The sequence below is a fragment of the Phyllostomus hastatus genome, unplaced genomic scaffold, assembly GCF_019186645.2.
Source record: "Phyllostomus hastatus isolate PE091 unplaced genomic scaffold, TTU_PhHast_1.1 phas_contig_402, whole genome shotgun sequence".
In the NCBI taxonomy this organism is placed as follows: domain Eukaryota; kingdom Metazoa; phylum Chordata; class Mammalia; order Chiroptera; family Phyllostomidae; genus Phyllostomus; species Phyllostomus hastatus.
In genome coordinates, this window is record NW_025333873.1 from 17,128,269 (window position 1) to 17,152,108 (window position 23,840).

General features: G+C 65.5%; 1 protein-coding gene across 7 annotated transcripts in view; it reads left to right on the plus strand.

Moving 5' to 3' along the window:
- Positions 1 to 23,840, plus strand: part of MYT1L (myelin transcription factor 1 like) — a 321,839-nt gene that overhangs the window by 197,870 nt on the left and 100,129 nt on the right. For all 7 annotated transcript variants that reach the window (XM_045844646.1, XM_045844649.1, XM_045844650.1 and 4 more), the window contains one exon: positions 21,416 to 21,563. The gene's annotated coding sequence lies outside the window, so the exon portion shown is untranslated. The remainder of the gene's footprint in view (positions 1 to 21,415; positions 21,564 to 23,840) is intronic.

Below are 23,840 nucleotides of genomic sequence, written 5' to 3' on the forward strand. Positions count from 1 at the left end.
TGGCGGTGGAGTGGGGTTAGTCACTAAATATTTTACCACATTTTTTGCTTCAAAAAATTTTTTTTCTACTTTCCTCCTCTAAAACCTAGGTGCATCTTATAGTCCTAAAAATACGGTATGTGGTTTTCAGATGCTTCCCCTGTTCCGTGGTTTGTCCTTTCACGCCACTGAGAGTGCCCGTCGGTCTCCAACCCCTCCTTCTGCCGCGGCCGCGTTGTCTCTCGTTGCCGGAGCTCCTGGCGCCTCAGGCCGCGGGTCGCCGCCGACCCAGGGCCCCGGAGACGCTCCCCTCTGTTTCCTTCCGTGAGTTGTATAATTCCAGCTCTCACGTGAAGTTATGCCCTGCTTGGAGTCACAGTTTCAGTCTCTGTGTCTTGCACGGTGTACATGGATTCCTAGTTTCCCCGCAGCACCTGGTGAAACACTGCTCTCTCCACACTGAGTGGTCTCGGCCCTGCGGTGACGGGCGCGGGGCCACACCTGCCAGGGCTCACTTCCCGGCCTGCTCTGCCCCCTGGTCCGGGCATCCGTCTCCCGGCCAGCACCGCGCCCTCCTGACGACCGCAGCCTTGCGGGAGGTGTGGGAACCGGGAATAAAAAGCCTCCAACTTTCTTCTTCTTCCTCTTCCTCTTCCTCCTCCTTCTCCTCCTTCTCTTCCTCTTCTTCCTCTTCCTCTTCTTCCTCTTCCTCTTCTTCTTCCTCCTCCTCCTCCTCTTCAAGATTGCTTTGGCTTTGGAGGGGGTGTCCCTTGAGATTCCGTATGAATTTTAGGGTAGATCTTTCTGTCTCTGCAAAGCCGACACTGGGATTTTGATGAGGATTGCACTGCACCTGTAGATCCCATGGCAAAATGTCTTCATGGAATAGCAAGAGGTTTTTGTACTTCGTAGTAGTGGGTTTCCCCATCCACTCTGAACACAGACCTGCCCTTAAATAATTCTTTTTTCAGTTTGGAAAAAACTCAGATTTTATGACACAGTTTTTCTCTGAGCCTGGCCTGGTGGACAACCAGTCAGGATAGAATGACGTGGAATACGGAGTTTCATGGACTCCACACGGAGGATGAAGAAGATACGGTGTCTGCTGATTCCTTCAAACCCGTCTCCCGACGCCCACTCTTCTCCAGCAGCAGGGCCTCAGCCGAGGGTCCCCCACGGCCCCTGCCGCCGGGGTCAGCAGGCTTCGCCGGCTCAGCGAGAGGCTAGTGACAGAGGCTTGGGGTGGTGGGCGTCGCCCGGGACCGCTGCCCGCAGCGACAGCGTGGCGAGGGTCCTCGGGTGCAGCGCTCCATGCGCATCATCGTTGGGGGGGACTGGGGGGTCGGGGGGCCCGGCGACACCTGACACCCCACGGGCCTGGGAAAGCTTCCGGCGGGCAGCTGGGGCTCCCCACACCTGGATTCCGGAGCTCGGGGTGCAGGAGACAACAGCTGAGGCACTGGCCACGCTGGTGCTGTGCGGGTGGCATGTGGCTCAGTGTTGTGTGGTCTCCGAGGCCCAACGGGGCCCCCGGGTGGCACTGCCCGTGCAGCGGGGGCCCTGGCCAGCTCCCCGAGGAGACGAAACCCAGGCCTCCGCTGGAGCTGCGGCAGGGTCGACACCTGTGTGTGCGGTCCGGCTGGGCGGCTCTGCGGCGGTGGGCTGAGCCACACGGCGCCTCCGCTTGCCATCTTCCTGGCTCCTTCCCAGCAGTAGTTTCCGACGAGAAGACTGAGCACCATCTCATTTATGGAGATCTACCTTTACAGGTGTGTTTGGAGAGGCACATTCTGCTCAAATAACGGTTGACAGCCTCAGTTGAACTGCGTCGTCTGCTGATGTCAACAGTTCCTTCTACATGCAGTTCCCACGTTTTTATCGTGAGACGGCCCGTGTTGAGCTTTCAAAGCCGCTGCCCCCACACGCTGGCCCCCGACGTACACCTGGAGTCGGCATCCTGGGCCTTGGGGGGGCGCCGCGTCTGCCCCGAAGACCACCGTGCAGGGAGAGACGGCGTCCCCCCACGCCCAGAGGAGATGCTCACGGCCTGTCACGCAGGACCCCCAGGAAGGCCACGGGACGGGCGGTTTTCCCGTCGGGGAGGAAACGCGGTGGCCCTCACGTGGGCCGTTGTCCCTCACCCCGGGGACACGCACCACGCGGGCCAGGAAAACGGGCCTGGAGCCCCTGTGTGGGAGGTGCCGCTTGCGGCCGGTTCAAATCCAGGGCGAAGTTTACGGGTAGAAATCGTTGGACGTTTCTGAAAGCATAATAAATAACGTAATAGGGTCTTCAATAAGGTGTTCAATTTACACATAGATAATACAGAAGCTAAATGAATAAGTCATCCCCAATCAAAAGCACTTTCAAAAGATAGAAATTGTAGTGTATGCATTCTTAGTATTGTATCGATAAACAAAACAAATAAGAAATAACCCCATCCGAATGCAACAGAAACAGGGAGACTCGTTAGCGTACTCAAATGAACAAGACATGTTAAGTGGAAGTGGACAGAGGGGATGGGAAAACATTTCGGGTGTGACGAAGAGAGCGTCTGCTTCAGAAAAGGTGCTCACCCCCCTTACCCCATCAGTGCAAAGGAGAGTGACCGAGTCACGGCGCCGCCTCCCTGTCCGCAGGCACCACACGGCTGGCGGTGCCAGTGTCGGGACCAGGGGGCCGGACCGCCGTCAGCGGCACCAGCGAGGCTCGGGGGGACACGCCCCTCGCGTGAGCACTCGCACTGCTGGACTCCCAGGCAGCGTGGCGTTCGTACAGCCGCGAGAGGGCGGAGTGTGGCGAGCGCGGCCTCCGTGTCCCCGCCCAGTCCCGCGGCCTCGCACGGGCTGGGGGCCCTCTGAGCGCCGCGGGCGCTGTGTCTGGGTGTCGGGGTGACCGCAGTCCTCCCGCCTCGAGGGCCCTGGTGAGGAGCTGATGAATCACACGGCACTCGTCCCGGAACAAGTGTTTTGGAGAGCGGGCGGTCTTACTGCGCCCACTGCAGACTTGCTGGGAAGAACGGGGTTGGGAACGACTGTGCATCTGCGGGAGACGGGCCAGGTAAACGGTGTCGGACTCCTGCGACAGGCCGGGAGGAACTGCTCCGGAGTGGGAGAGCTCCGTGAGCCCAGCCCAGCACAGGCTGTGGGGGGAGGAGCCGCAGGGCGCAAGCCACGCGAGCAGCGCTCCTGTCGGTGTGTGCGGGGGCGTGCTCACACACACGGGTGCCGGGGCACCGCCTGCCGGGAGCGTGCAGCGCTCGCCCGGGAGGGGGGCAGAGCTTCTGCGCAGGGCAGCCGCCGGGCGCCTCTAGAATGCCGTTCCCTCCACGCGTGCACGTTGCCTTTCAAGACACCGTCCGTGTCCCCAGGTAGTCGTGTGCCAGCCGCTGTGTGGGGCTCACCGCGGGCCCAAAGGGACACAAGGTGGCTGTGGCCCTGAGGCGCGGACGCCGCCAGCACAGGTTCCTTGTGCTCCGTGCGTGGTCAACACAGTGGACCCGGCGGCTCAGGGACCAGCAGAGCGAGAGGGACATCAGTGCCAAGCCCGGAGAGGCCAGGATCTGGACAGAAGGCGGGGCCGGGAGGCCCAGACCGCCCGCCCGCAAACCCAGGGGCAGGAACGGAGGGCCCGCCTGCAGGGGGCGATCTCTCTGCTCTCGTGGGCGCACGCGGTCCGGCTGCGGGAGCAGAGGGCAGGAAATGGGGGCTGACGGCCGCTGGGATCTTATTTAAGACCGTTGGCCTGCTCGCCCGAGAAAAATCCAAAACTGTGAGCAGAAGGGGATTCCGTCCACGGGAGCCGGAGTTCACTGTCTCTTGCTGACACCGTGCATCCAGAGCCAAGGGGGGCGCGCTGTGACCTCTGGCGCAGCCCCCTGCGTGCGGCCCCGCTCGGGCTCCGAGGCTGCTGCCTCAGCACCTCCAGAGAGGGCGCAGGCCCCGCTCCACGCCTGCCGCTGTGCCGTGATGGATGAGGGCAATCTCCCGTCGTTTCACGGGAGATTTACACGCCCAACTCTCATTAGTGCTGCCGGGAGCTTCTTGCATAAATCTCCTGCGCAGGGAGGGGAGAGAAGCCGCGTTTTCTCCTGTTCTCTGTCGGTTTTCTTCCTCAAGGCGGCACCGCTCCAGCCTGGGGCCGGCTGTGGTGCGTCGCCACGCGCCCTCATCTGCACGGAAATGGCCCGTAAACGAGGTTCTGAGCTCACACGTCTCAAGGCCACCTACTTGCGCCGTCATCCTTGCCAGGGCCGAGGTCCCATCGGTGCCGCCGACCCACAGATTTCCACGTGTCGGTCGTACCTGCTGTGACTGTCACTCCGTTCGGTGTCACAGGGCTCGCGGCCCAGAACAGAGGTGGGGGCGCAAGGATGGGAACTCTGAGTCCTTGTTGTGAACGGAATCACTTCTAAAGAGGCCCCAGACGCCGATCCTTTCAAAGCAGCAGCCCGTGCAGGAAGCCGGGACTGGGTTTCACGGGCAGCAGGCTGGCCCGACCCCTGCTGAGCGCGGGTCTGTGGCCGTTGTCCGTGGGAATGTTTGTCAGAGCCCTTCCCCAGCGGCCACCGGAGCTGCCCAAAAACAGGCTTCCCCCACCGGCATCCGAGCGGTAGGACCCGGTGACCACTTGTGGTGGTGGTTTTGGATGCCGGCCGCTGCCCAGTGCAGGCCCCCACGTGGGGCATGGGGGCTGCGCTCTGGGAGTCAGGAGCCGGTGGGCAGAGCTGGGGGCGGGGCTGCGGGGCTCGGCCGGGCGCGGCGGGGCGGTTTCAGAGTCACCAGCTGCAAAAACCCTCCTGGAGCGAGGTGGGGCCCTGGGGGGGTGGGGGCAGCGCCGGGGAGTCTCTGAGCCTCAGTGGGCTGAGGCCCGAGACCGGGCGGTTCGAGGGGACCAAGGGGGTGCGGGGCGGGGGGAGGAGGAGGGGGACCAGATGTGGGTGTGTGTCCGAGGGAGGGGCCGGGAGGGGCCTGCAGCGTGGGCGCGGGCCCCCAGAGCTCCGTGGCCGCCGGCCTTGCGCTCAGGAGGCGGCCCCTGGGGGCCTTCAAGAGTGTGGGGTGAGAGCCGGGGTCAGAGTGGGCTCAGGCGCCCGTGAGTGAGCGAGGCGTCCGCCCGCGGCGGGGGGCTGGGGGGCTGCGGGGCTGCGGGAGAGCTGGGCTCCGCTGACCCCACTGCAGGGGAGGCCGCAGGGGGCGTGGCCTCTCCTGTTGGGGGGGGCGTCAGCGAGAAAACGGGGGGCAGGCCCGTGGGCTCCCCGTGGTCACTCCGCACGAACTGTCGGTAGCGCCTTAGAACTGGGCTCCTGCGAGGAGAAGGGGCGGCGCCGCCGAGTAGCTCTGTCCCTGCGAGCAGCGCCGCGGTCATGTGACCGCTTCACGCGTCCCACGGGGGCGGTTAGCGCGCCCTCCCTGCGCGTCCTTCAGAGCCGACCCAAGGACGCAGCGCCGCGGTCTGGGAGCCAGACGTGCGAACACGACGGACATGCGTGCAGGGGGGGCTGGGGGAGTGCAGGGGCGGCTGGGGGAGTGCAGGGGGCGCTGGGGGAGTGCGGGGGGGGGCTGGGGGGGCTGGGGGAGGGGTGACAGCGAGTCTGTCCGAGGAGGAGAGTGTGGGCGGGGCACGCTCCCTGCTCCGCAGCCGGCCCCACCCCCGAGGGCTGGAGTGGGAGGACCGCTGCCAGGGAAGATCTGGGGGAGACCCAGCCTCGCGCGTCTCCCTGGGCAACGACCTGCTTAAGCCATGGGCTGCGGGCACTGGCAGCCCCCTCCTTCCGGAGGGTTCCCAGGGGTGGCCCCAGGGACGTGCTGCCACACCCACAGGGGGGTGGCCCCGGGTCCCCCGCTGCCGGGAAGGGCACCCTGGCCTGGCTCTCCACCCTGGAGTGTGAGGAGCCACGTGCAGCCGGGAGCTGGGCCGGGAAACGTCCGACAGGAGACCCAGAGTGCAGCTGGGGCGGCCTGGGGAGAGCGGCTGCTGGGTGTCCGGGGAGGGCGAGGGCGGCCGTGGGGAGGCAGCTGGAAGGCGGTTCCATCTCTGGGGGGAGAGGACGTGGCTGGGACGAAGGCATGTCAGTCAGGAGGAAAGTGACTTCCCTCGTGGTTCGGAGATAAAGCCACAAACACTCAGTGACATGGGGATGGAGACCAATCATGACGGGGACCCCTCCGTTTCTGAGGTGAGCAACGGAATGGGGGGCCCCCGGGCTGGGACCAGGAGGCCACGGCGCAGAGGCTGTGGGCAGAGGCCGGGGGCCCCTCGGGACCTGCCCTGGGTGGGGTCTGCCCGGACGCCTGCGCTGGCCCCCCCAGTGTCTCCAGGACTCTGAAAAACGCCGCAGGAGAACTTCACCACCTAACCCTCCCCGCGCACTTCAGAACGGGAGACATGAGTAACTCGTCCCCGGGGACGAAGCTGCTTCGGCCAGAGCAGCTTCGGACAGAGCCAGGGCTCCGGCCTCCCCCCACCCCCCACCCTGCAGCGGTGCCCACGGTGCAGGGTCTAGGAATGTAAGTGCCCGCGTGTCACTCAGAAGGGGCCCCACCCTGTGCAGCCCCTCTCACCGCCACACGACTGTCACCGTGGCGTCGCAAGGCATCTGGGCACAGAGTCACGGCACCCCAGCGGACGGCTGGGCCACTCGAACCCCTTAGTCCCTCAGACGGTTCTGAGGGAGGACAAATGGCCAGGGCAGCGTGTCATCTTCCGGGGGTTGTCCCGGAGTCCCCCGCTACATGGCATCTCTGTCCCAATTGGTGACTTAAAACCAAATTTCTTTAGCAAGATGAAACCTAGAATTGTAAAAGACACTAGTTCCCGATAGCGCCTTCAACTATTGAGAAATGAGGCTAATTCTCTCCTGATGTCCACGTGCATTTCGGCCACAGCTCTGTACACAGACCGGCCGGGCCCCCGGGTCCTGGTGGGAGCTCGCTGAGCCCGGGGACCCAGGGCCCGCCTGGGAGCAGCCCCTCCCACCATGGTGCCGCGTGGCCGTGGACAGTGCCCTTGACCTCTGGCCGAGCCCTCTCCTCGCCCGTGTGACTCTGTGGAGCGCGTCCCCGAGGCCCTGCTCCATGCATTTCCGTGCCCGGCTGCCGTGAAGGCATAGACGCACCGCGTGGCCAGAGGTCCCGGCGCACCCGAGCTCAGCGCCCTGGGCAGGCCCGGGCTCCGGGTTCGTGATGTTACGTTGACGTTAGCTCGTGAGGCTCCAGGCTCGCTCTGCGGGAGCTTGTAGACGCGCCGTACTTGGGAGCTGGCGATGGGAAGTGCTCAGTGTCAGGCAGGGAAGTCACACGGACACTCAGCACAACACTCAGTAGCGAGAGACCCTGTGAGCTCGCAGCGTGAGAGGCCAGGAATCGTGCTGCTGGGAAACCGGGAAGGACTTCCTCCGTCAGTCTGACTCGCCGCTGGAAGGCAGGAACCGGCGGGCCTGGCAGGCGTCAGGAGCACGGGATCCATCCAGCACGGCCCCCCCGACGGGCAGTCGGACGGAGGTGCCGCTCACGGCCGCCCAGCAGTGACTGACATGAATGACCCGGAGGTCCCCCCTCCTGGCCGGACTGCGTCCTCTGTCCCTGGAAGGGGCGTCCCCCCACACCCCCCGGCTCCCGCCCCACCGCGCTCCAGGGGAAGTCTGCCCCGCCACCCCGCGTCGTTTCTAAAGACACACATTCAGCTCATAAAGGCGTTCCTAAAAATAAAGCTGAAAACAAAATATCTTATATTGACTTACATTTGCTTCAACGATAGTCGCATCAAATGCTTCCTCTGACTCATGTCCATGAACCCCTGGCACCCAGGACAACAGCTGGCACGAAGCAGGCCCTCAGTCTGTGCTCGCGGACGGAAAGTGTCCGTGAGCGAGTGAGGGAGTGAGTGACAGGCAGGAATCCAATGCCGCGGGGACAAAATGCCAGTCTGTGCACTTCAGAGCCTGCTGGCCTGTACGCGACCCCGTTGTCGGTGGGGCTGGCACTCGGCCAGAAGACGGTTTGCCCTCGGAGACCCTCGTCTCAGCGAGGACGAGGTCACTGACACACGGCGTGACGTGGGCAGGCGCGCACGGTTGGGTGTCGGCTAACTCCGGGAGTCGTGGCGGGGCTCGCGCGCTCCTGTGTGTAGTTCCAGGCGTGAAGAGTCCACAGCTGGCCAGTAGGTGCCGACGCACGGACAGGTGTCAGCTGCCAGTGCTCCCTGTTGCAAAGTGTGTGCAAACTCTGCAGTTAGCAGCTTTGAAGATAGTTTGTTAGACGACTTCTTAGTGAAAAATAACCCAGATTCCTTCATGCACCTAAATGCTCCTTCAGCTCCGGGCCACACCCAGTCACGGTGAGGGCCATGCGGGTCGAGCCGTGACCCGCGGGCCTGTGTGCCCCTGTCACCGCACCGTGTGCGCACTCACACACGGGCGTGGACCTGCCCTCCAGCCCTGCCCTGCGTGGCAGCCGCCGGCACAGAGCCGCCTCTCCCCGTGGTGCATCCAGAACAGGCCCCTACGCAGGGCGGAGCGCCTAGAAGCTCCTGTAGAGTTCCAGGACGCTGGCGGTGGGAAGAACCTCAGAGAACATCCGTGCCGGTGCCCCGCTTTCTGGACGAGGAAAACGGGGCTCAAAGAGACTCGCCCAAAAAGACCCCAGTGAGTTCTCCTGCTCACAAAAGGCGCCCCTGGCAACTCCATTTTCCTGGTTTGGACGCCCCTCCCTCCGGACCCCGTAAACACCGGTGGTTGGCAGTTCGTTTTACCCTCTCCCGCTGGGCTGTGGGGTCCCGGGAGGCTGGGGGCTCTGTCCGGTGTCCCTGGCGCCCCTCACAGGGCCCCCAGGAGAAGTCATGCTGTGGAGGAAGGGAGGCCCCGGGTCTCAGCGTCTGCCTCGTAAGAGCACGTGTGGGAACCATGACGCTAACGCTGTTTCAATTGCCCACAGAACGCTCTCTTGGCCAAAACGACTTCTCTGAAGTGTGGAGCTGGACACAATCTGCCCCTTCCGTGGTCTCCCCTGACCTCCCGTTCCTGTTCCTGTCCCTGCTTGGGGCGACAGCGCAGACCCGCAGCCCCCCTCTCTGTGTGCCGGGGTCCGGCTTCCAGAGCCACCTGGCCCGCGGGCCCACCGTTCAGTCCCCACGACCCTGCCGCGGGGACTGTAACCCGCTCGCTGCTCCGGCACCGCGGCACTGCGGCCACGCCGCCGCCAGGGGGCGCCCAGCCCCTCTCTCCCCTTCCCCGCGGTGGCAGCAGCACCCAGTGCCGGTGGCGCCCCGAGTCCTCGGGGAGTGTGCTCTGCCTCGAGGGAGTGTGGGGAGCGGAGCCACCACGCCCGGCGCTGAGCAGTGCAGCAGCCTGATGGATGCGTCTCCTCGTGTTCCCCAGAATTAGGGCCCCAAGTAGGGGAGGACCCCCCAAAACTGGGTTTGGGCAACAGTGAGTGAGTTGGCTGTGAGGAGGCCCCGGCAGAGACAGGCGTGCCCCTGTGTGGTGCTTCCGTCTGCCCCCCGCCTTCCCCCCCAGACCCCAGGAAACTGTCCCCGGCAGCAGGGGGTCGGCCCCCCTCTCTCTGCAGGGGCCTCGGGCACCAACCCCTCCTTCTTACCCAGCCGTGCGGGGGAGGGGCATCTCGGGACCCCCCCCCCCGAGTCCAGCAGTGAAGCTCCGAGGTGTCCCCCAGCCGGTCGCTGCCACCCTGCCCCTGGGAGCTCGGGGCCGGCCTGCTGGCTGGAGCCCGTTGCCGGCTCGGCCTCGGTGAGCCCAGCTCTGAGGGTGCTGGCTGGTTATTTTATCGTTACTTTGCTTGTAAAGTGCATTACCGCTTATCTTGCGTTTCTCATGTATTGCCGTCATCCACTCACATTTGACGCTGCCTTTGGCCACACCGTCTTCACGGCCCTGTCCCACCAGCTGACGCGGGGGGCAGAGGCCTAGTGAGTGTGCCCCCCGCTCCAGCAGAGAACGTTCTGCTGGTCCCCACGGCCGCGGCCCTCCTGAGCCCCTCCCCCGCCAAACGCTCCTTGAAAGGACCGGCGCAGCCTGTTCAGGATGATGTGCAGAGCCGCCCCCAGCAGTGCACGCGCCCAGGGTGAGTGTCACCCTCTTTCAGGCTGTGACGGACACGGTGCTGTCTCTGTGCAGCATCGCCACGCCGGACTGGGCAGTGCCACGCGGCTTTGACCCCGCCCAGGACGGGCCCCTCCCCCCGGGCCTGCTCGCCAGCCTCCCCGCGTGTCCTGAGTGGACGCAGCCTCCCAGTAGGGGGGCGTCAGCCGCCTGGCCTGGTGTCAGGAGCAGCCAACACCCCTGATGAGTGCTGGCAGGGTCAGCGCCCCCCCCTAACCTCCCGCGACCCCTCGGAGCCGCGCCCCTGGGACGGCGAGGAAGTGTGTGTGTGTGAAGGCGCAGACGCGCCACACGCCGCCCCCGCCCCGGGCCTGCGTGCCCTGCAGTCGCGCCTGGGCCCCTCCCGCTCCGAACCGCCGGAACCGGCCCGTGGGCCGGCAGCTGTGGGCCCGGCCCCCGGAGAGAGCCAGGAGGGTGGGTGTGCGCTGGGGCAGGGAACTCGACACCCTCCCGGGGCAGCGTGGCGGCAGGGACACAGCAGGACAGAGGTGCCGCCCCACCCAGCGCCCAGCCCTGGCAGCCAGCAGTGGGGGGAGTCCCGGGGGGGCGGGGAAGCTGACACCCAGCACCCGTCCCCACCCTCAGGCGGCCAGTGAGGGCGCGAGGTTGCTTTTTCACCAAGACTCGGCGATTCGGTGGGTGGCGGGAAGTCCGCTGGTCAGGGTCCCTCACCTGGGCTGTGCTGGCCCGCTCCCCACCTCCAGTCCCCTTCTGCTTCCGGGTCACGGCCTGGTGCCTGGGCTCTCTGGCCCCGCCCACCCCCTCCCGCAGGTCAGGACCCGTCCGTGAACCCCGCTCAGACCTGGTCAGGAGAAGGGGGGCCAGGGGTGGTGTCCCCGCCACATGCGGGGGGCCGCGGCGAACGCTCGTTCAGACCCGCAGAGGGCAGGTGCGTGGGGGCAGCGTGACCCCTGCTGCCGCGGTTGTCATAGCGATGGAGCCGCAGTCCAGCGCTGGGCACTGGACACTGGACCCCTCGCTCAGCCCGTCCTGGGCCAGGCGGTGCTGCGGAGCAGACGGCGTGGTGCGGGCTCTGCCGCCGGCATCCTCAGCGGCGTGGGACCAGTCGGTCAGATCCTTGTTTTCTTTGCGGATCTGGTTCTGAACGTTGGGTTTGTGCGGAATTGTCATGGGCCACCCACGCTGACTTCTTTAAAAAATTACCCGGCGTGCAGGTTTGGGAGCAGGAGGTGACCTGAATGTTGTGTGTGAGTGTATGTAAATGCATGCAAATGTATGCAAATGCATGCCCGTGCACCGTAGGTGAAGGCGGCACCTGCCACCTCGCAGGTTGGTCCACCAGGGAGCCTGCGCGTCTCCCTGCGGAGAACAGCCGACGGCTTTCCCCTGAATCTCTCGCCGCTCCCCAGGCTGGTGCTGGTGCTGGTGCTGGTGCTGGTGCTGGTCCTGGTCCTGGTCCTGCTGGAGCGGACGACCTCCCGGCCGCATGTCCGTGTCAGGTCGGCCTGTTCGGGGTGGCAGCTGACCCAGACGTCCCCTGCGTGTGCTGCTTTGTGAGCTGGCTCCAGCCCCGTCTGTGCCGCAGGGCACTGTTCCGTGCGGGACGCGGAAACTCTTCTGGGCCGGACTCGGAACCGCGGCCCCGGGCCCCGGGCCCCAGCAGCTGGCTGAGCAGAACGACCGTGTGGGGGTGGAGCTGGGGCCCCAGGCAGGGGGCCGCCCCAGGACCCTGGGCTCTGCTGAGCCCCCGGTTTGCAGAGGTGCAGAGGCTGACCTTGTGGGGGGGGTGGGGGCGGGTAAGTGAAATCCCCGCTCCTCACCCCACGTCACCCAGGGCGCCCGAGCTTCCGTCCACGTTAGGTGCTGGCTTTCTGGGTCAGGCGTAAAAACAAGCAAAAAGTCCTACAGTGAAAACCCGTAGTGCTCAGCCCGGCTGAGACTCTAGTGGAGGACTGGACGCACACCCGGCCGAGGCTGGCGTGGCGCGGCCAGGCGCCGAGGCGGGCGGCCCGGCCCCAGGGAGCCCCAGCCGGACCAGGAACGGGGGGTGCAGAGGCCGTGGGAGTCACTTCCGAGCAGACATGGCGAGTCTCCAGACCCTGCCACTGACCACCGAAAAGGCTTAGAGGGGAGGAGGCCGGGGTCGGTGGTGACTGCTGCCCAAGGAACGTCGACAGAGCACTGGCGGCCGCGGCAGAAGTGGGAGAGCAGTGGGCACGCCCCCCCCCCCCCGAGCGTCTGTGGGGGAAGACAGGCGGGTGCTAGACACGGGGGGGGGAGGTTTGATGGAAACACAGTCCTGGAGGCAAAGCTTTCTGAGTTGTTTAATTAGAGGTAAGAGTTAAATTCACGCCGTGAACAAAATTACCAAGAAGGAGAGGAGAGACTCAGGCACAGAATTCTGGGAACATCCTTATTTGAGGGGAGAGGGAGCAGCTGGAGAACGAGGAGGTGAATCGCGCCCGCCACGGAGAAGCGGCTCTGGTCGCCGGGGGGCAGCAGCGGGCCGGCTGCCTGGGTGGGGGGTGGGGGTGGGGGGGGTGGGGGGGGTGGGGGAGTGGGGGGGTGCCTCTTGGTGGAGTGATTTTAGTAAGAGCAGCGGCAGAAGGTGGATACAATATGCTAATTTTGGATGATAGTCAAAATGAAAAAACGCAGATTATTTGAAATTAACTTTTGTTTGGAGGGAAGGATTGCGTTTTGAAATCAACGTAAAATGTCTTCCCGGAAGAGCGTCCCAGTTTTCCAGGTGCGAGGGAAGCAGGCTGGCCAGGGAAATGTTGCCTCGAGTTTTTAACTGAGGGACTTTAGAATTAGGCCGTTTCAAAGGGACCTAATACTGCAGACCATGGTTTGTTTGTTTGTTTGTTTGCTTTATAGTCCTCACTAAAGGTTACGTTTATTGATTTGAGAGAGAGACGAGGGGAGGCAGAGAGAACACCCATCACCTGCCTTTGGTACAGGCCCCACTGATCCCGCAGCCTAGTTACCTGCCCTGACCGGGAATCAAACCCACAAAGTTTAGATGCCCCAACCCACTGGGCCGCCTGGCCAGGGCTCCCAGATCACGTTTAATCTGATCACTGCCTCAGACTTCTCTTCAAAGGAAGACCTCACCTCAGGAAATAATGTTCCATCCTTCCACATTGGTTGGGAAGTCTGTGGTTGGAAGTCTGAGTTGCCATAGTTACCGTGACTCTGGCCACGTCTGCTTCTCAGAGCCCGATGGGCTGGGGCAAGTGCTCCTAGGAGGGCGCTCGCCGGGCGGCCGTTCCAGTTCCTGTCCGTCCATCCATCCGTCCAGCTCCTGCGCTCTGGGCCCTTCAGACAGACAAAGCAGGCAGGGGCCACGCTCCCCCTCCCCAGGCCAGCGAAGTGTGGGGTCGGGTGTCACTGCTGCCACCGGTCCCCTGGGCCAGGTGCTGGGTGCCCCCAGCCTGAAGCAGTCCCCGCCCGGTGGGAGAGGGCTCCCGCCCGTCAGCACTGGTGGAGACAGGAAAGGCCGTGCACACAGATTCTGGATGGAGCTCAGGCACACTCGGGGTGCAGGCCGGTCTCCACCGAGAGCGCACAGCACGCAGGCGACACCCAGGCGGCCCCTGCCCAGCGCCCCCGCCCCGTTCCTTCAGGGCTGGTTGTGTGCACAGCGGGGGCAGTGGGGGGGAGCACCGGCTCTCGGCCTCCTTGGGGCGTGGGCTGCGCTGGGGAGGCGGCTGCTGCCCGGGGCCTGGAGCCCCCACGGAGCGCCCGGCGCGTCACGGGCACGCGCCGCCCCCCCCTGCCTCGGCCCGCAGCCCCGGGCTGCCCCGTGGGCCCCCCTCCCCCAGCCGGTGTCCTGCACTTCCTCCCCCCACCGGGCACCACCGCTGGCTCGCTTCTGGCTGTCTTCCTCAGCACCGGCCGTGGCCCGGCTGCTCACCTGTGTCCTCTGTCCTTCGCTCCGACACCTACAGCCTCGTCGCAGAGGTCAGACACGAGAGTGCTGGCTGACCTCTGTCCACGGGGGCCCCAGCGGCAGCCGCCCGGATTCTCCGTGGCTGGGGAAGGCTCCGGCCGGCACCGAGGGGGTGTGCAGAAGAGAAACAGGAGCACCGGCGTTTCACGAGTCCCCGGTCCGTCGGTCAGTCCGCCTTTCCCAGCGGTAGCTGAAGGGTTTGCTGGGTGCCAGAGGTGCCCCTCGGCCTTCAGGGGCTCAGGCTGGGCAGGAGTTACGACCCTTGCCCTCAGCTCCGTCCAAACGAAAAACCCCCGAAAGAGGTTGTTCCCAGTGGCTTTGAAGCAAGAGCCAGGAGTGGAGGGAGGAGGGTCCTAGATGGTGCGAGACCCTGCTTCCTTGGAGCCCCACAGAGACACCCCCCACCGACTCGCTGGGGCAGGGCCTGGGGGTGCGGGTGCAGGGTGGGTGGAGGGCAAGACCCAGAGATCCACGCGCTTGCTCCGGGGTGACCGAGGCATCGCCTCAGAGCCGGGAGGAGGGAGTCCCCACCCGAGGCCAGGGGTCGCAGGGCTGGCTCCCCCCGGACGGAGGGGGAGCCTCTGTCCCCGCCTGCCCAGCGCCAGAGGGTCCCAGGCAGCCTCTGGCATCCCTTGGCCTGTGGACACATCACCCGCTCTTCACGTGGCGGTCACAGTGCGCGCTCCTGCCCTGCGTCTTGTCCACACCCTCCCCAAAAGCAACCAGCAGTGCAGGGCGAGGGCCCACCCTGTTCTGTGTGACCTTGTCCAACCCGTTTTACCTGCAGTGACCCCGTTTCGGTCACATCCAGGGCGGGTCCCGGGGTTAGGACTTCAGCCTGGGTTTATGAGACACACACCGCTGTCCCCGCAGCAGGCAGGCGCGTGGGGCAGCGTTTGCGGACATGCCGGTGGCCGCCTGTCGCGGGACAGAAGGCGCACCCCCCACGGTCGTGGGGCTGCCGTGTCGCCTGGGTGGTGGTGACGGTGGCCCTGGGTGGACACGACGCCCATGCACTGCCCCCACACACTTGTTCTTGGTGGCCAGGAACACTTCAAGATGAAATGTCCCTGTCACTCTGGTCACACACGAGCGGGTGATCCATCTTCTCTCACATTTGACCAATGTGGCCGTGTCAGCTCGCGGGCTGAAAAACGGCTTTCCTGGGCGGGTGCGCAAGGACGAAGGCCGAGCTCATGCGTCAACATCACCCGGCGCCCAGACCCCGGAGGAGCGGGTCCCCGGGCGCAGAAGGCCAGCGGAGCTCGGACGACCGGTCCCGCACCTCTCCCCCTCGTCCCCGGCCGAGTCTGCGTCCCCTCTACTCGGAAGTCGAGTGAGGGGAACGCCGTGGAACGTCGCGTCCAACAGAGAGGAAGTGCCCCCCCATAAAGTTTGGGGGGGCGCGTAAATGTACGCGAGGAGACGGCGACAACCTGAGAGCTTGAACCGGCATTTACAGACCCCTCGGGGGAGGGGGCCACGCGCTCCGGGTGGCTCAGGTGCTCTTACCTGCCCGGCGAGCAGAGGACCCCAGCGGGGACCTGCAGACCCTCCTGATCCCCAGAAGGAGCAAGTCGGACCAGGCACCAGGGGCCCGTTTAAACTCTGGTCAGGCCACTTGCCCCTCCCTCCCTTACTACCCTTTGCAGACCCCCTGCCGTACCCCAGTAACCCGAGACCCCATTCTGCGGCATCGGAGCCTGTGGCGACATGTCCCTGCTTTTTTTTTTTTTTTTTTGGTCCTTTCCCTAAACTCCTCTCCCTCCCTGGGCCTGTGGGTACGCTGCATCCTCAGCCTGGACAGTTCTTCGCTGCCCTCTCTCAGCCTCTGTTGCTTCCTCCGGGCAGAACCCAAGCCCTCTCCGGAGAAAGGGCCTGTTGCTGATCGCCTAGGCAGCCCCCACCCCCTCGTGCTGTCTGCGTCCCGAGGGCCAGGGTCTCGCGGGTGCCCACCCGTTTGCTCCTGCCGGGCCATCTTCACCTGGACAGCGCTGGCCTCAGAGCCGGTCCAGCCCAGGCAGGGAGGTGCACGCCTGTCCCGCTGCAGCAGGGCTCCTTGTCTGGAGGACGCCTGTCGCACAGATACGAGTTGTCCGTGAGTGTCTGCCCCCTTCCGGCAGGCACGGCCCCTCGTTACGGGTCACAGTGGGCGGCGGGCAGGAAGCGCTGAGGGCTGCGTCAGGGTGCTGCTGCGGGCACAGGACGACTCGAGAACCAAGCTGAAGACCAGTGACGGATGGGGGGAAGAATTTGCCGCAAGTTCAGTGTGAATGGAATACCAACAGCCACCCCAAAGGCCTGGGCACGGCCAGCAGCACCGAGGAAGAGGGAGGAGGACCAGCAGCGAGAGCGGCAGGTCCCGCCCAGGCCTGGGAGACTCGTGGGTGAGCCAGAGCGGGCAGAGCGCCCCCCCCAGGTGGGAGCCCACCGGCATTCCCCTCGCTGTCCGGGCCCTGCGCAGGGGCCGCCTGTCATTGTCTGTTCCACCTGAAAGGCCGGGGAATCCAAGTACCTGTGCTCGAGGGGCAGACACCAGCAGGAATGTTCCCGGGGGCAGGATTTGTTCAGGAGAAAACAGGAAACAACCTGAGTTTTTGTCAGGACGTTTGGTGGTCTCGTCAGTGGGCGTGGCCCGTGGTGGGACGAGGACCACCACTCGTGAAGTTCAAAGTGGAGTTCATCGCCCGTGCGTGGGCGCACTGCCAGCTCTCCCTGGAAAGTTCACAGACGGCCGTGACGGACAACAGCATCTGGGCTTCCAAGGGTAGTGATTCCCACCGTGTCTTCACGCGTGTGGTGGCGCCAGGGGCAGTGAGGCGACTTGAGTGTGAAGGTCACACCAGTGACACTCCCGGTGGGCCTGCCCTCGGGAAGGGCAGAGGTGAGCCCCCCACCAGGGCCGCCCAGGGCGCCTGGTCCTCCCCACCGAGATGCGCTCACACACAGCAGGTCAGAGCCTCGGGCTCAGGGCCGCCGGGCTGGGCACAGGTCTCTTCTCGGGTCTGGGGGAACAGGGCCTGTTACTTCACTTGCCTGAGTCCCCAGATCAGCTTCCTCGTGTGAGAAGCGGAGGTGATAAAGCCCATGTGGACGTCGGCATCGACCACTAGATTAAAATAAGTTGGAATTTTAAATCAGGTCAAAGCCCACCCCCTCCACCTCTCCAGCCGACAGCCCTAGCGACACGGCCGAGCACCTGCAGGCGTGGTGGGAGCCGCCCGCGCCCCAGGCGGCGTCCTCAGGTTCCTGTGCAGACAGAATGCACTCGCGGAGAGAGCTGCCCGCCGCCCCACACCCTCCTGCGGGCCGCGGGGCCCTCCCTCAGGGGCGGGTGGGCTCCCATCAGACAGCCGCTGGACCAGACCGTCCGTCCTCCAGGGCTGTGGCCGGCGAGGCCCCTCAGCTCCGGGAAGGTTTCACGCTCCGGCCTCATTCCTCCTCCCGCGGGTCCGAGGGACAAATGGTTCCTCGCCGACCTGGCGCTGCTCACAGCGCGCTCGTGGGATGAGGGGCGTGGGGCTGGCGGGCGAGTGTGGCCCGCGGAGCGCTGGCTTGTCCGACACGTGAAGCCACAGACGCGGAGTGTCTGCCCCGGAGTGTGCCCCGGAGACCCCTGTATCAGGTGTGACCTCCCCTGCCCCCACCGGCAGTCGCCACAGGACGAGGGGCAGGGATAGGCCTGACTTCTGTCTCCTGCCAAAATCAAGTCCTGTTCGTCGGGAAGTTGAGCAGAGCAAAGCAGAAACCTCCAGGACGGCCACTCAGCTGCCGTCGTCAGTAAAGAAGTCAGTCCCGTGAGCGCTGCCTCCTTCCGCACGGGGAACTGGGTGTGCGTGAGGACGCGCACTTACCGTCTGGGGGTCGCCCCGGACCGCTCAGGGGAGCTGTGCGACGGGGCAGAGGTCAGGAAGGCCACAGACGAGCACCTGTCCAGCCCCATCAGGTCACGGGCGTCATCAACACGCGTATTTGCTTCCTGCCCGTACGCATTCACGCCCCTGGTGTTCTTTGCTCATGTTAAGCGCGTTATCATTACAATTTGGGGATCTAGTATTTGTTTCAAAATTGTGTCACAGACACTTAAAACGCTGCTGCAGAGTCGTCATAACTCCCCATGTTACCTGGGAAGACGGTGGACTCGACAGGCCAGGGTCGCGAGCTGGGTGCCTCGTGCGTCCCCTCACTGACCGCGCCCGCAGCCCCGTGGGCCGGGGCTACTGTCCCGCGGAGAAAGGGGCCCCGGGACGCGGCGCCGTGGGTGCCGCAGACCAAGGAGCCAGCCGGCACGGATCGGACCCACACTCGGGTCTGCCGGGAGTGAACGGCCAGACCTCCCACCCGCTGCTGCCGGGCGGGGACCCAGGAAACCCGGAGCAGCCGTCCATGCTGCTGGGCACGCGGGTGGCCCCCCAGGTCCCCCTCTCTCAGACAGCGGTCGCCAGGCTGCGGCGGCGGCAGAGGAGCGCCTGTGGCGGGTCGGGGACGTGGCTGGGGCAGAGCCCCGGGGGAGCCGCCCCCACGCCAGCCACGGGAACAGGGAGGCGGCACCGCTGGTGGGGGGCCTTTGGGCTCGACGCTTAGCGCGGTTTTCGTGTCCCTGCCTGCACGTTGTAGTTCAAGGCTGGAGACGCTTCTTCATGGCCATCTGCGTAGGAGAAGCCACACCGAGAAACTCGGGGTCCGCTTCCACCAGCTGTGGCCCAGCTGAGAGATGTCAGGACGCCGTGGCCGTGACTGACAGGACGGGTCCGACTTCCCAGGTGCATCTTCTGGTCGGTCCCGTGTGCCCTTGCGTCTCCATACCGTATTCATACCACACCTGTGGGTGCGTGTGTGCGTTCTGTGGGGTTATTTCCCTTGGTTCAGCCAGCAGGCCAGCTCCTCCCTCTTGATTCAGAATGTTATCTTCCTTTTATTACCTTCTAAGCCTGCCTCTGTGCAGGTTCCCTGGTACCTGGGGGCACCTCCCCCTCCTGCCGCTGCAGCGGTGCGGAGGGCCCTGGGTTCCCCCTGACTTCTGCTCAGCCCTGCGTCCCCAGGACCCCCACCACCGCCCCCACCACTCAGGACAGCAGGCCGTGCCCTGGCGTCTGCGGGGCCTCCGGGGGCAGAGGCCTGCTCCCCCTCACCCTGAACCCCGGCAGCCTTCGGGTGGCCCTGTTCAGGTGCAGCTGCAGGCGGGGGGCAGGGCTTCTCTTCGTGACAGGCGGCTCTGAAGGGTGGGCTTGTTTGCAGAGTAGCTAAGTCCCCACTTGCCGGTGGAGAGAAGGTGCTCAAGCCCCCCCACGGCTGGGCAGGAAAACAGGGTCTCCAGGCTCAAGTCCCAGGGGAGGGACGTGAGTGGCCGGCGGGGCTGCTGCGCTGTGCTGGCGGCCGGATCTGCCCGCCATCCCAGGAGCCTGTGGCGTGGCCGCTCTCGTGGGCGGCGGTTACCGGCAAACGGTGCCGGGGGAGGGGGCGGCGCCAGAGCCTGGCCGACCTGGACTGAGTCCTGCGAGTGCAAGTTCTGGTGGAGGCACATGCGTGTAGAGCCACACGCTCAGGCCAGGGGGCGGTGCGGTGGTGTCGCCGCGTGGTCTCAGGTCGTGGGCCGTCATCCGCCTCCCTGCACGGCCGAGTCACCTTTGTGACAAACACAGCCCGTCCGTTAGAATCGGAACTCCTCCCGCAGACCTCAGTGGGAGTGCTGTCTCTTCCTCCCTCCTCCCTCCCTCCGCCTTTCCTCCTTTCCTTCTCTCCTTTCTTCTTTCTTTCTTTTCTTTTTTCTTTTTTCTCTTTGCCACGCACTCAACAAACCCATACTGGCCGCCCGCAGGTGACGACACCTAAGCCGCAGGGACAGGTGGAATTCTCCCCGCTCCCGAGGGGTGCGCCGCCCCGGGGCTGGGCCCTGAGGCAGAGGACGTGCTCATCGTCGGGTTCAGGGGGAATTATTAGACCCCAGGGAGGGAGTGGGGAGGGGGTCTTTTGCTTTAGGTAGCAAAGTTGAAAACAGAAAAGGCAAATCTGGCCTAATCGCTTTCCCCTTCTGGGGACGCACCGTTCTGACCCTCCTGTGGACCGGAGCCCTCGGCCTGGCCCAGACACACGTGTGTCTGAGCACTCGGCCGCTGTCTGTGGCGTGAGGCCCTCCCTGGGGAACTTCAAGTGTTTGCAGGAAGGTTTGCAGCCCGGGCCCGAGGGCCAGCAGGCCAGCCGACTAGCCTGGCCCCCCAAAACCGGATGGACTGTGGCCCTCCTGCTGCTCAGGGCCCGCGGCCGTCCAGCTGTCTGCTACCCTCCTGAGCAGCGACACAGGGGGCTGGGGTGGCAGCTGGTGGGGGCCCTGGTTACCCTCACCAGCCACTGGTTGGGAGCGCCAGCAAGGCCCTGCAGACCCTGAGTGCGTGGCCTCCGACCCCACCAGGCTCCCGGCCCTCCGGCTGCACAGGTGTGGAGCGACCGTGGGCAGTCCCGTGGGCAGGGGCATGGGTCCTTGCGGAGGAAGGAGCCCCCTGGGGTCCCCACCCAGGGCACGCGTGAGCTGAGGCCCCCCACCCGAAGGCGTTCCCGGCCCCAGTGCCCAGGTCTGCCCTACGCCTCGACCTTGCAGGGCAAGGCCTCTCACAGCAGGGTCTCTTTGAAGGGGGCTCTGGCCCGTGGGAGCCTGGGGTTTGCGGACAAGAGAGCCCGTTTCCAGCACGGCGCCCGCCCCTTGCGCCGACTGGGGAGCTCTGAGCAGATGCTCCGATCTCTCTTTGTGTCAGTTTCTCCCTTCACAAAAGCAGCAGAAAGCCTGGTGGGCAAATGGCATAGCGGATAGGAAGGTCGTGACCTTGAACTCCAGTAGCCCTGCGAGCTGACGGAGGTCAGCCCCGCCCTGCAGCCCCAGGGCGGTCGGACCAGGTGGGGATGAGCGCCCACTCTGGGTCCGGTCTGCACCGCTCAGCCGCGGGTGGGCCGCTTCCATTCTGGACGCAGGGGGGCCAGCCACGGAAGGACCCCCGGAGGGCCACTGGGCCCCCGAAACCAAGGGTTCTAGAATGTTCTCAGGGGGAGCAGAACGTCTCCCAGATGGCACAGCGGACTGAGCTGGCAGGATAAGCGTCCCCAGATGGCTTGTCCCAGGCAGGACTGCCCGAGAACGTCCCGGGGGGACCCTTTCTCCCAGCCGGGGGAGCAAGCCCCGCGTCCAGGAGGGTCATCCTCTGGGGAGCCGCTGTGCCCGGGAAGCAGACGTTTGGCCTGGAGGACGCGGAGGGTCCCTGCCGACCACGGCAAAGGGCACGCTGTCCGTTCGCGTGGCTTCCTGAGGAGCCAGTGCAAGGCCTGAGGAGCCAGTGCAAGGCCTGAGGAGCCAGTGCAAGGCCTGAGGTGCTAGTGCAAGGCCTGGGCACGTCTCACTGCCGTCCATGTCTTTGCAGATGGAGGCACCGAGGCGCAGAGGACCTGAGTGACTTCGCCGGTCACGGGCTGGGAGGACCAGGACCAGAGCCTAGAGAGAGCCCGACTCCGGGCCCTGCCCGCGGGGCCACGCCGCCTCCGCTCCTGGGAGAGAGAACTCCCTGCAAGGTAAAGTGGGGGCGCCGTCCGCCGGGTGGCCCCTGGGCCTGTGCGCCCCACAGGCAGGTGCGAGGCCGGCCATCTCGCGGGCCCTGGTGCACGTCAGGCGGCCGGTCTGGACGACCACTGTCGGCCGACTGCTTCCCGGGGCCCCCCCCAGCACCCTCCTCCGACCTCTCCGCACCCTCGCCTCCTGCCCCCTCCCGTCCGAGCACAGGTGTCTCTGCCCCTCTTCCCCAAGGTACCCCCCCGCCACGGTGCCCTCTCCTCTTGCGTTCTCGTCACCACTCGCTCTTAGACGGACGGACGCTGCGGCCTGTCCTGGGAGTCGAGCGTCCAGAGCAGCCGTCTCTCTTTGACCCCTACTGACCCCTCAAGCTCTCCCTGGCTCCACCCTGGGGCCAGCCCTGGGCGGCACTGTCCTCACGGCCGTCCACTCGGGGTCGGCCTCCCTCCTGAACCGCTCCCCCGAGTCCCGCCTTCGGCCTCGTGTACCCCACCTTCAGACTGAGTGGGGGGGGTGCCAGGTGCGCGTCGTCCAGGCCTACATCCCCCCTCTGGTGCCTGGGCCCCAGCGGGACGGTCTCACCCAGGCTGGCGTGCCCACTCCCCAGGGCAGCCAGGCCGCCCCCCCCCGCCCCGTGTCCTTCCAGCACCGTCGTCCCCAGCGTCCTGCCACCACGCCCTCCCCAGCGCTCCCCATCCTGAGCCTCCTCCGCTCTCCCTGCCGGGACCTCGGTCTGGGGGCTGCCTGCCCACACTGCGTGCCTCCTGCCACCCACGCCCTCTGAAGACACCCCGACAGGCCGGGCGCATCCAGTGGGTGGGGCCCGTCCCAGGGAGAGGCCCACGGCCCACTCACGTGCCCAACAGTGACGGCCAGGGAGGCGGCCACAGCCACGCAGGCCGCACCACCGCAGGCTGCTCAGGGGCACCCCCTGTTCCCTCAGACAGGGCCGTGCCGCTGGCCAGCGCCCCTGGACCCCAGCGGTGCTCCCAGCCCGCGGCCCCCTGCGCCTGGGGGCGCTCTGGGGGGCTTCGTGCAGGGCTGACAGCGGGACTCGCGGGGCGAGGGCGCCGTGGGAAAACCGAACTCCGTTTCTGGGAGTCCGGCCCGGCCCCTTCTCCCCGCAGTCCGTGTGCACGGCCCATTTAATGACCCGAGACACTTCATCCCTGAACACTCTCCGTGGGACCCGGGTGCCTGGTCTCCCGCGAGCGCGGTGCTCGCGGACGGCACAGCCCCGGTAGCTTCTCTGGCTTTACTCTTTTACTGTGCCCTGCCCCACAAAAAATAATTAAAATACTTTTTAAAATTGAACTTTAAACAATTATAAACCAGACAGTGACAGGGTGATTTAAATATTAATATAAGCGGACAGTTCTGTTAATACGTTTCTATGTCAAAGCGTATTTGAATCGTCGAATTTCATTTTTGTGCCGCCGCACTCCATCCGCGATCCGGTGCGGGAGAAGGCGAGCGGGGAACACTCCCTCGGATCGGACAGTGCGGGCCGGCGCCCGTCTCGGCGGCCGGCCCCTGGGGACGCGGAGCAGCGTGTGCCGCTGACCCAGAGCCGGCCGCCTGTCCCTGGGGGGCCGTGTCTCCTCCCGGCCCGCATCCGCCAGAGGGACAGCGCCGGGGGGCGGGGAGACAGCAGGCCTGGGCCGGGCAGACACAGCGGCTGGGGCGGACCCGCCTGCCCAGGGGCGAGGGGCGGTCGGCTGACCCACACTTTCTGCTCGTGTGTGGGAAGAACCACCACCGGCGAAGGGGAGGGAAGCTAGAAGAAAACACTCGCACAGATGAGAGGGACCAGGGGCTAATGCCTTCACACGCAAGGAGCCATTACAAACTGATGTGGTTTTGAAGAAGAAGAAGAGCAAGCGAGGGCGAGAGCAGCAACTTCACGAAGACACCTCCCAGGGGCCCACAGAGCCCAGGCCCCCCCAGCACCGTCCGCGGCGGGAGGGCTGTCGGCCGCGGCCAGGCGCGCGATGCGACCCGCCCAGGCGAGACGCGCGGGCGTCTGCGTTTTTTTACGTTAGCAAATCTTGTTCCTTTTTTACCGACGTGGAAAGCGCAGGTGTTTCTGCGCTGCCTGGCAGGCCTGACAGCGCCACTTTAGGAAGCGGCGCTGCGGAAACGGCACGGCGGCACGGCGCGCTGCGAGGCTGGGCCTCCCCACGGCGGAGCAGAGCGGCTGAAGGGAGGGAGGGGGTGGCCCCAGTGCCCTCCGGCGGGGTCCGCGGGGCGGCCGGGGGAGTGGCGGGCGTGCGGGCTGG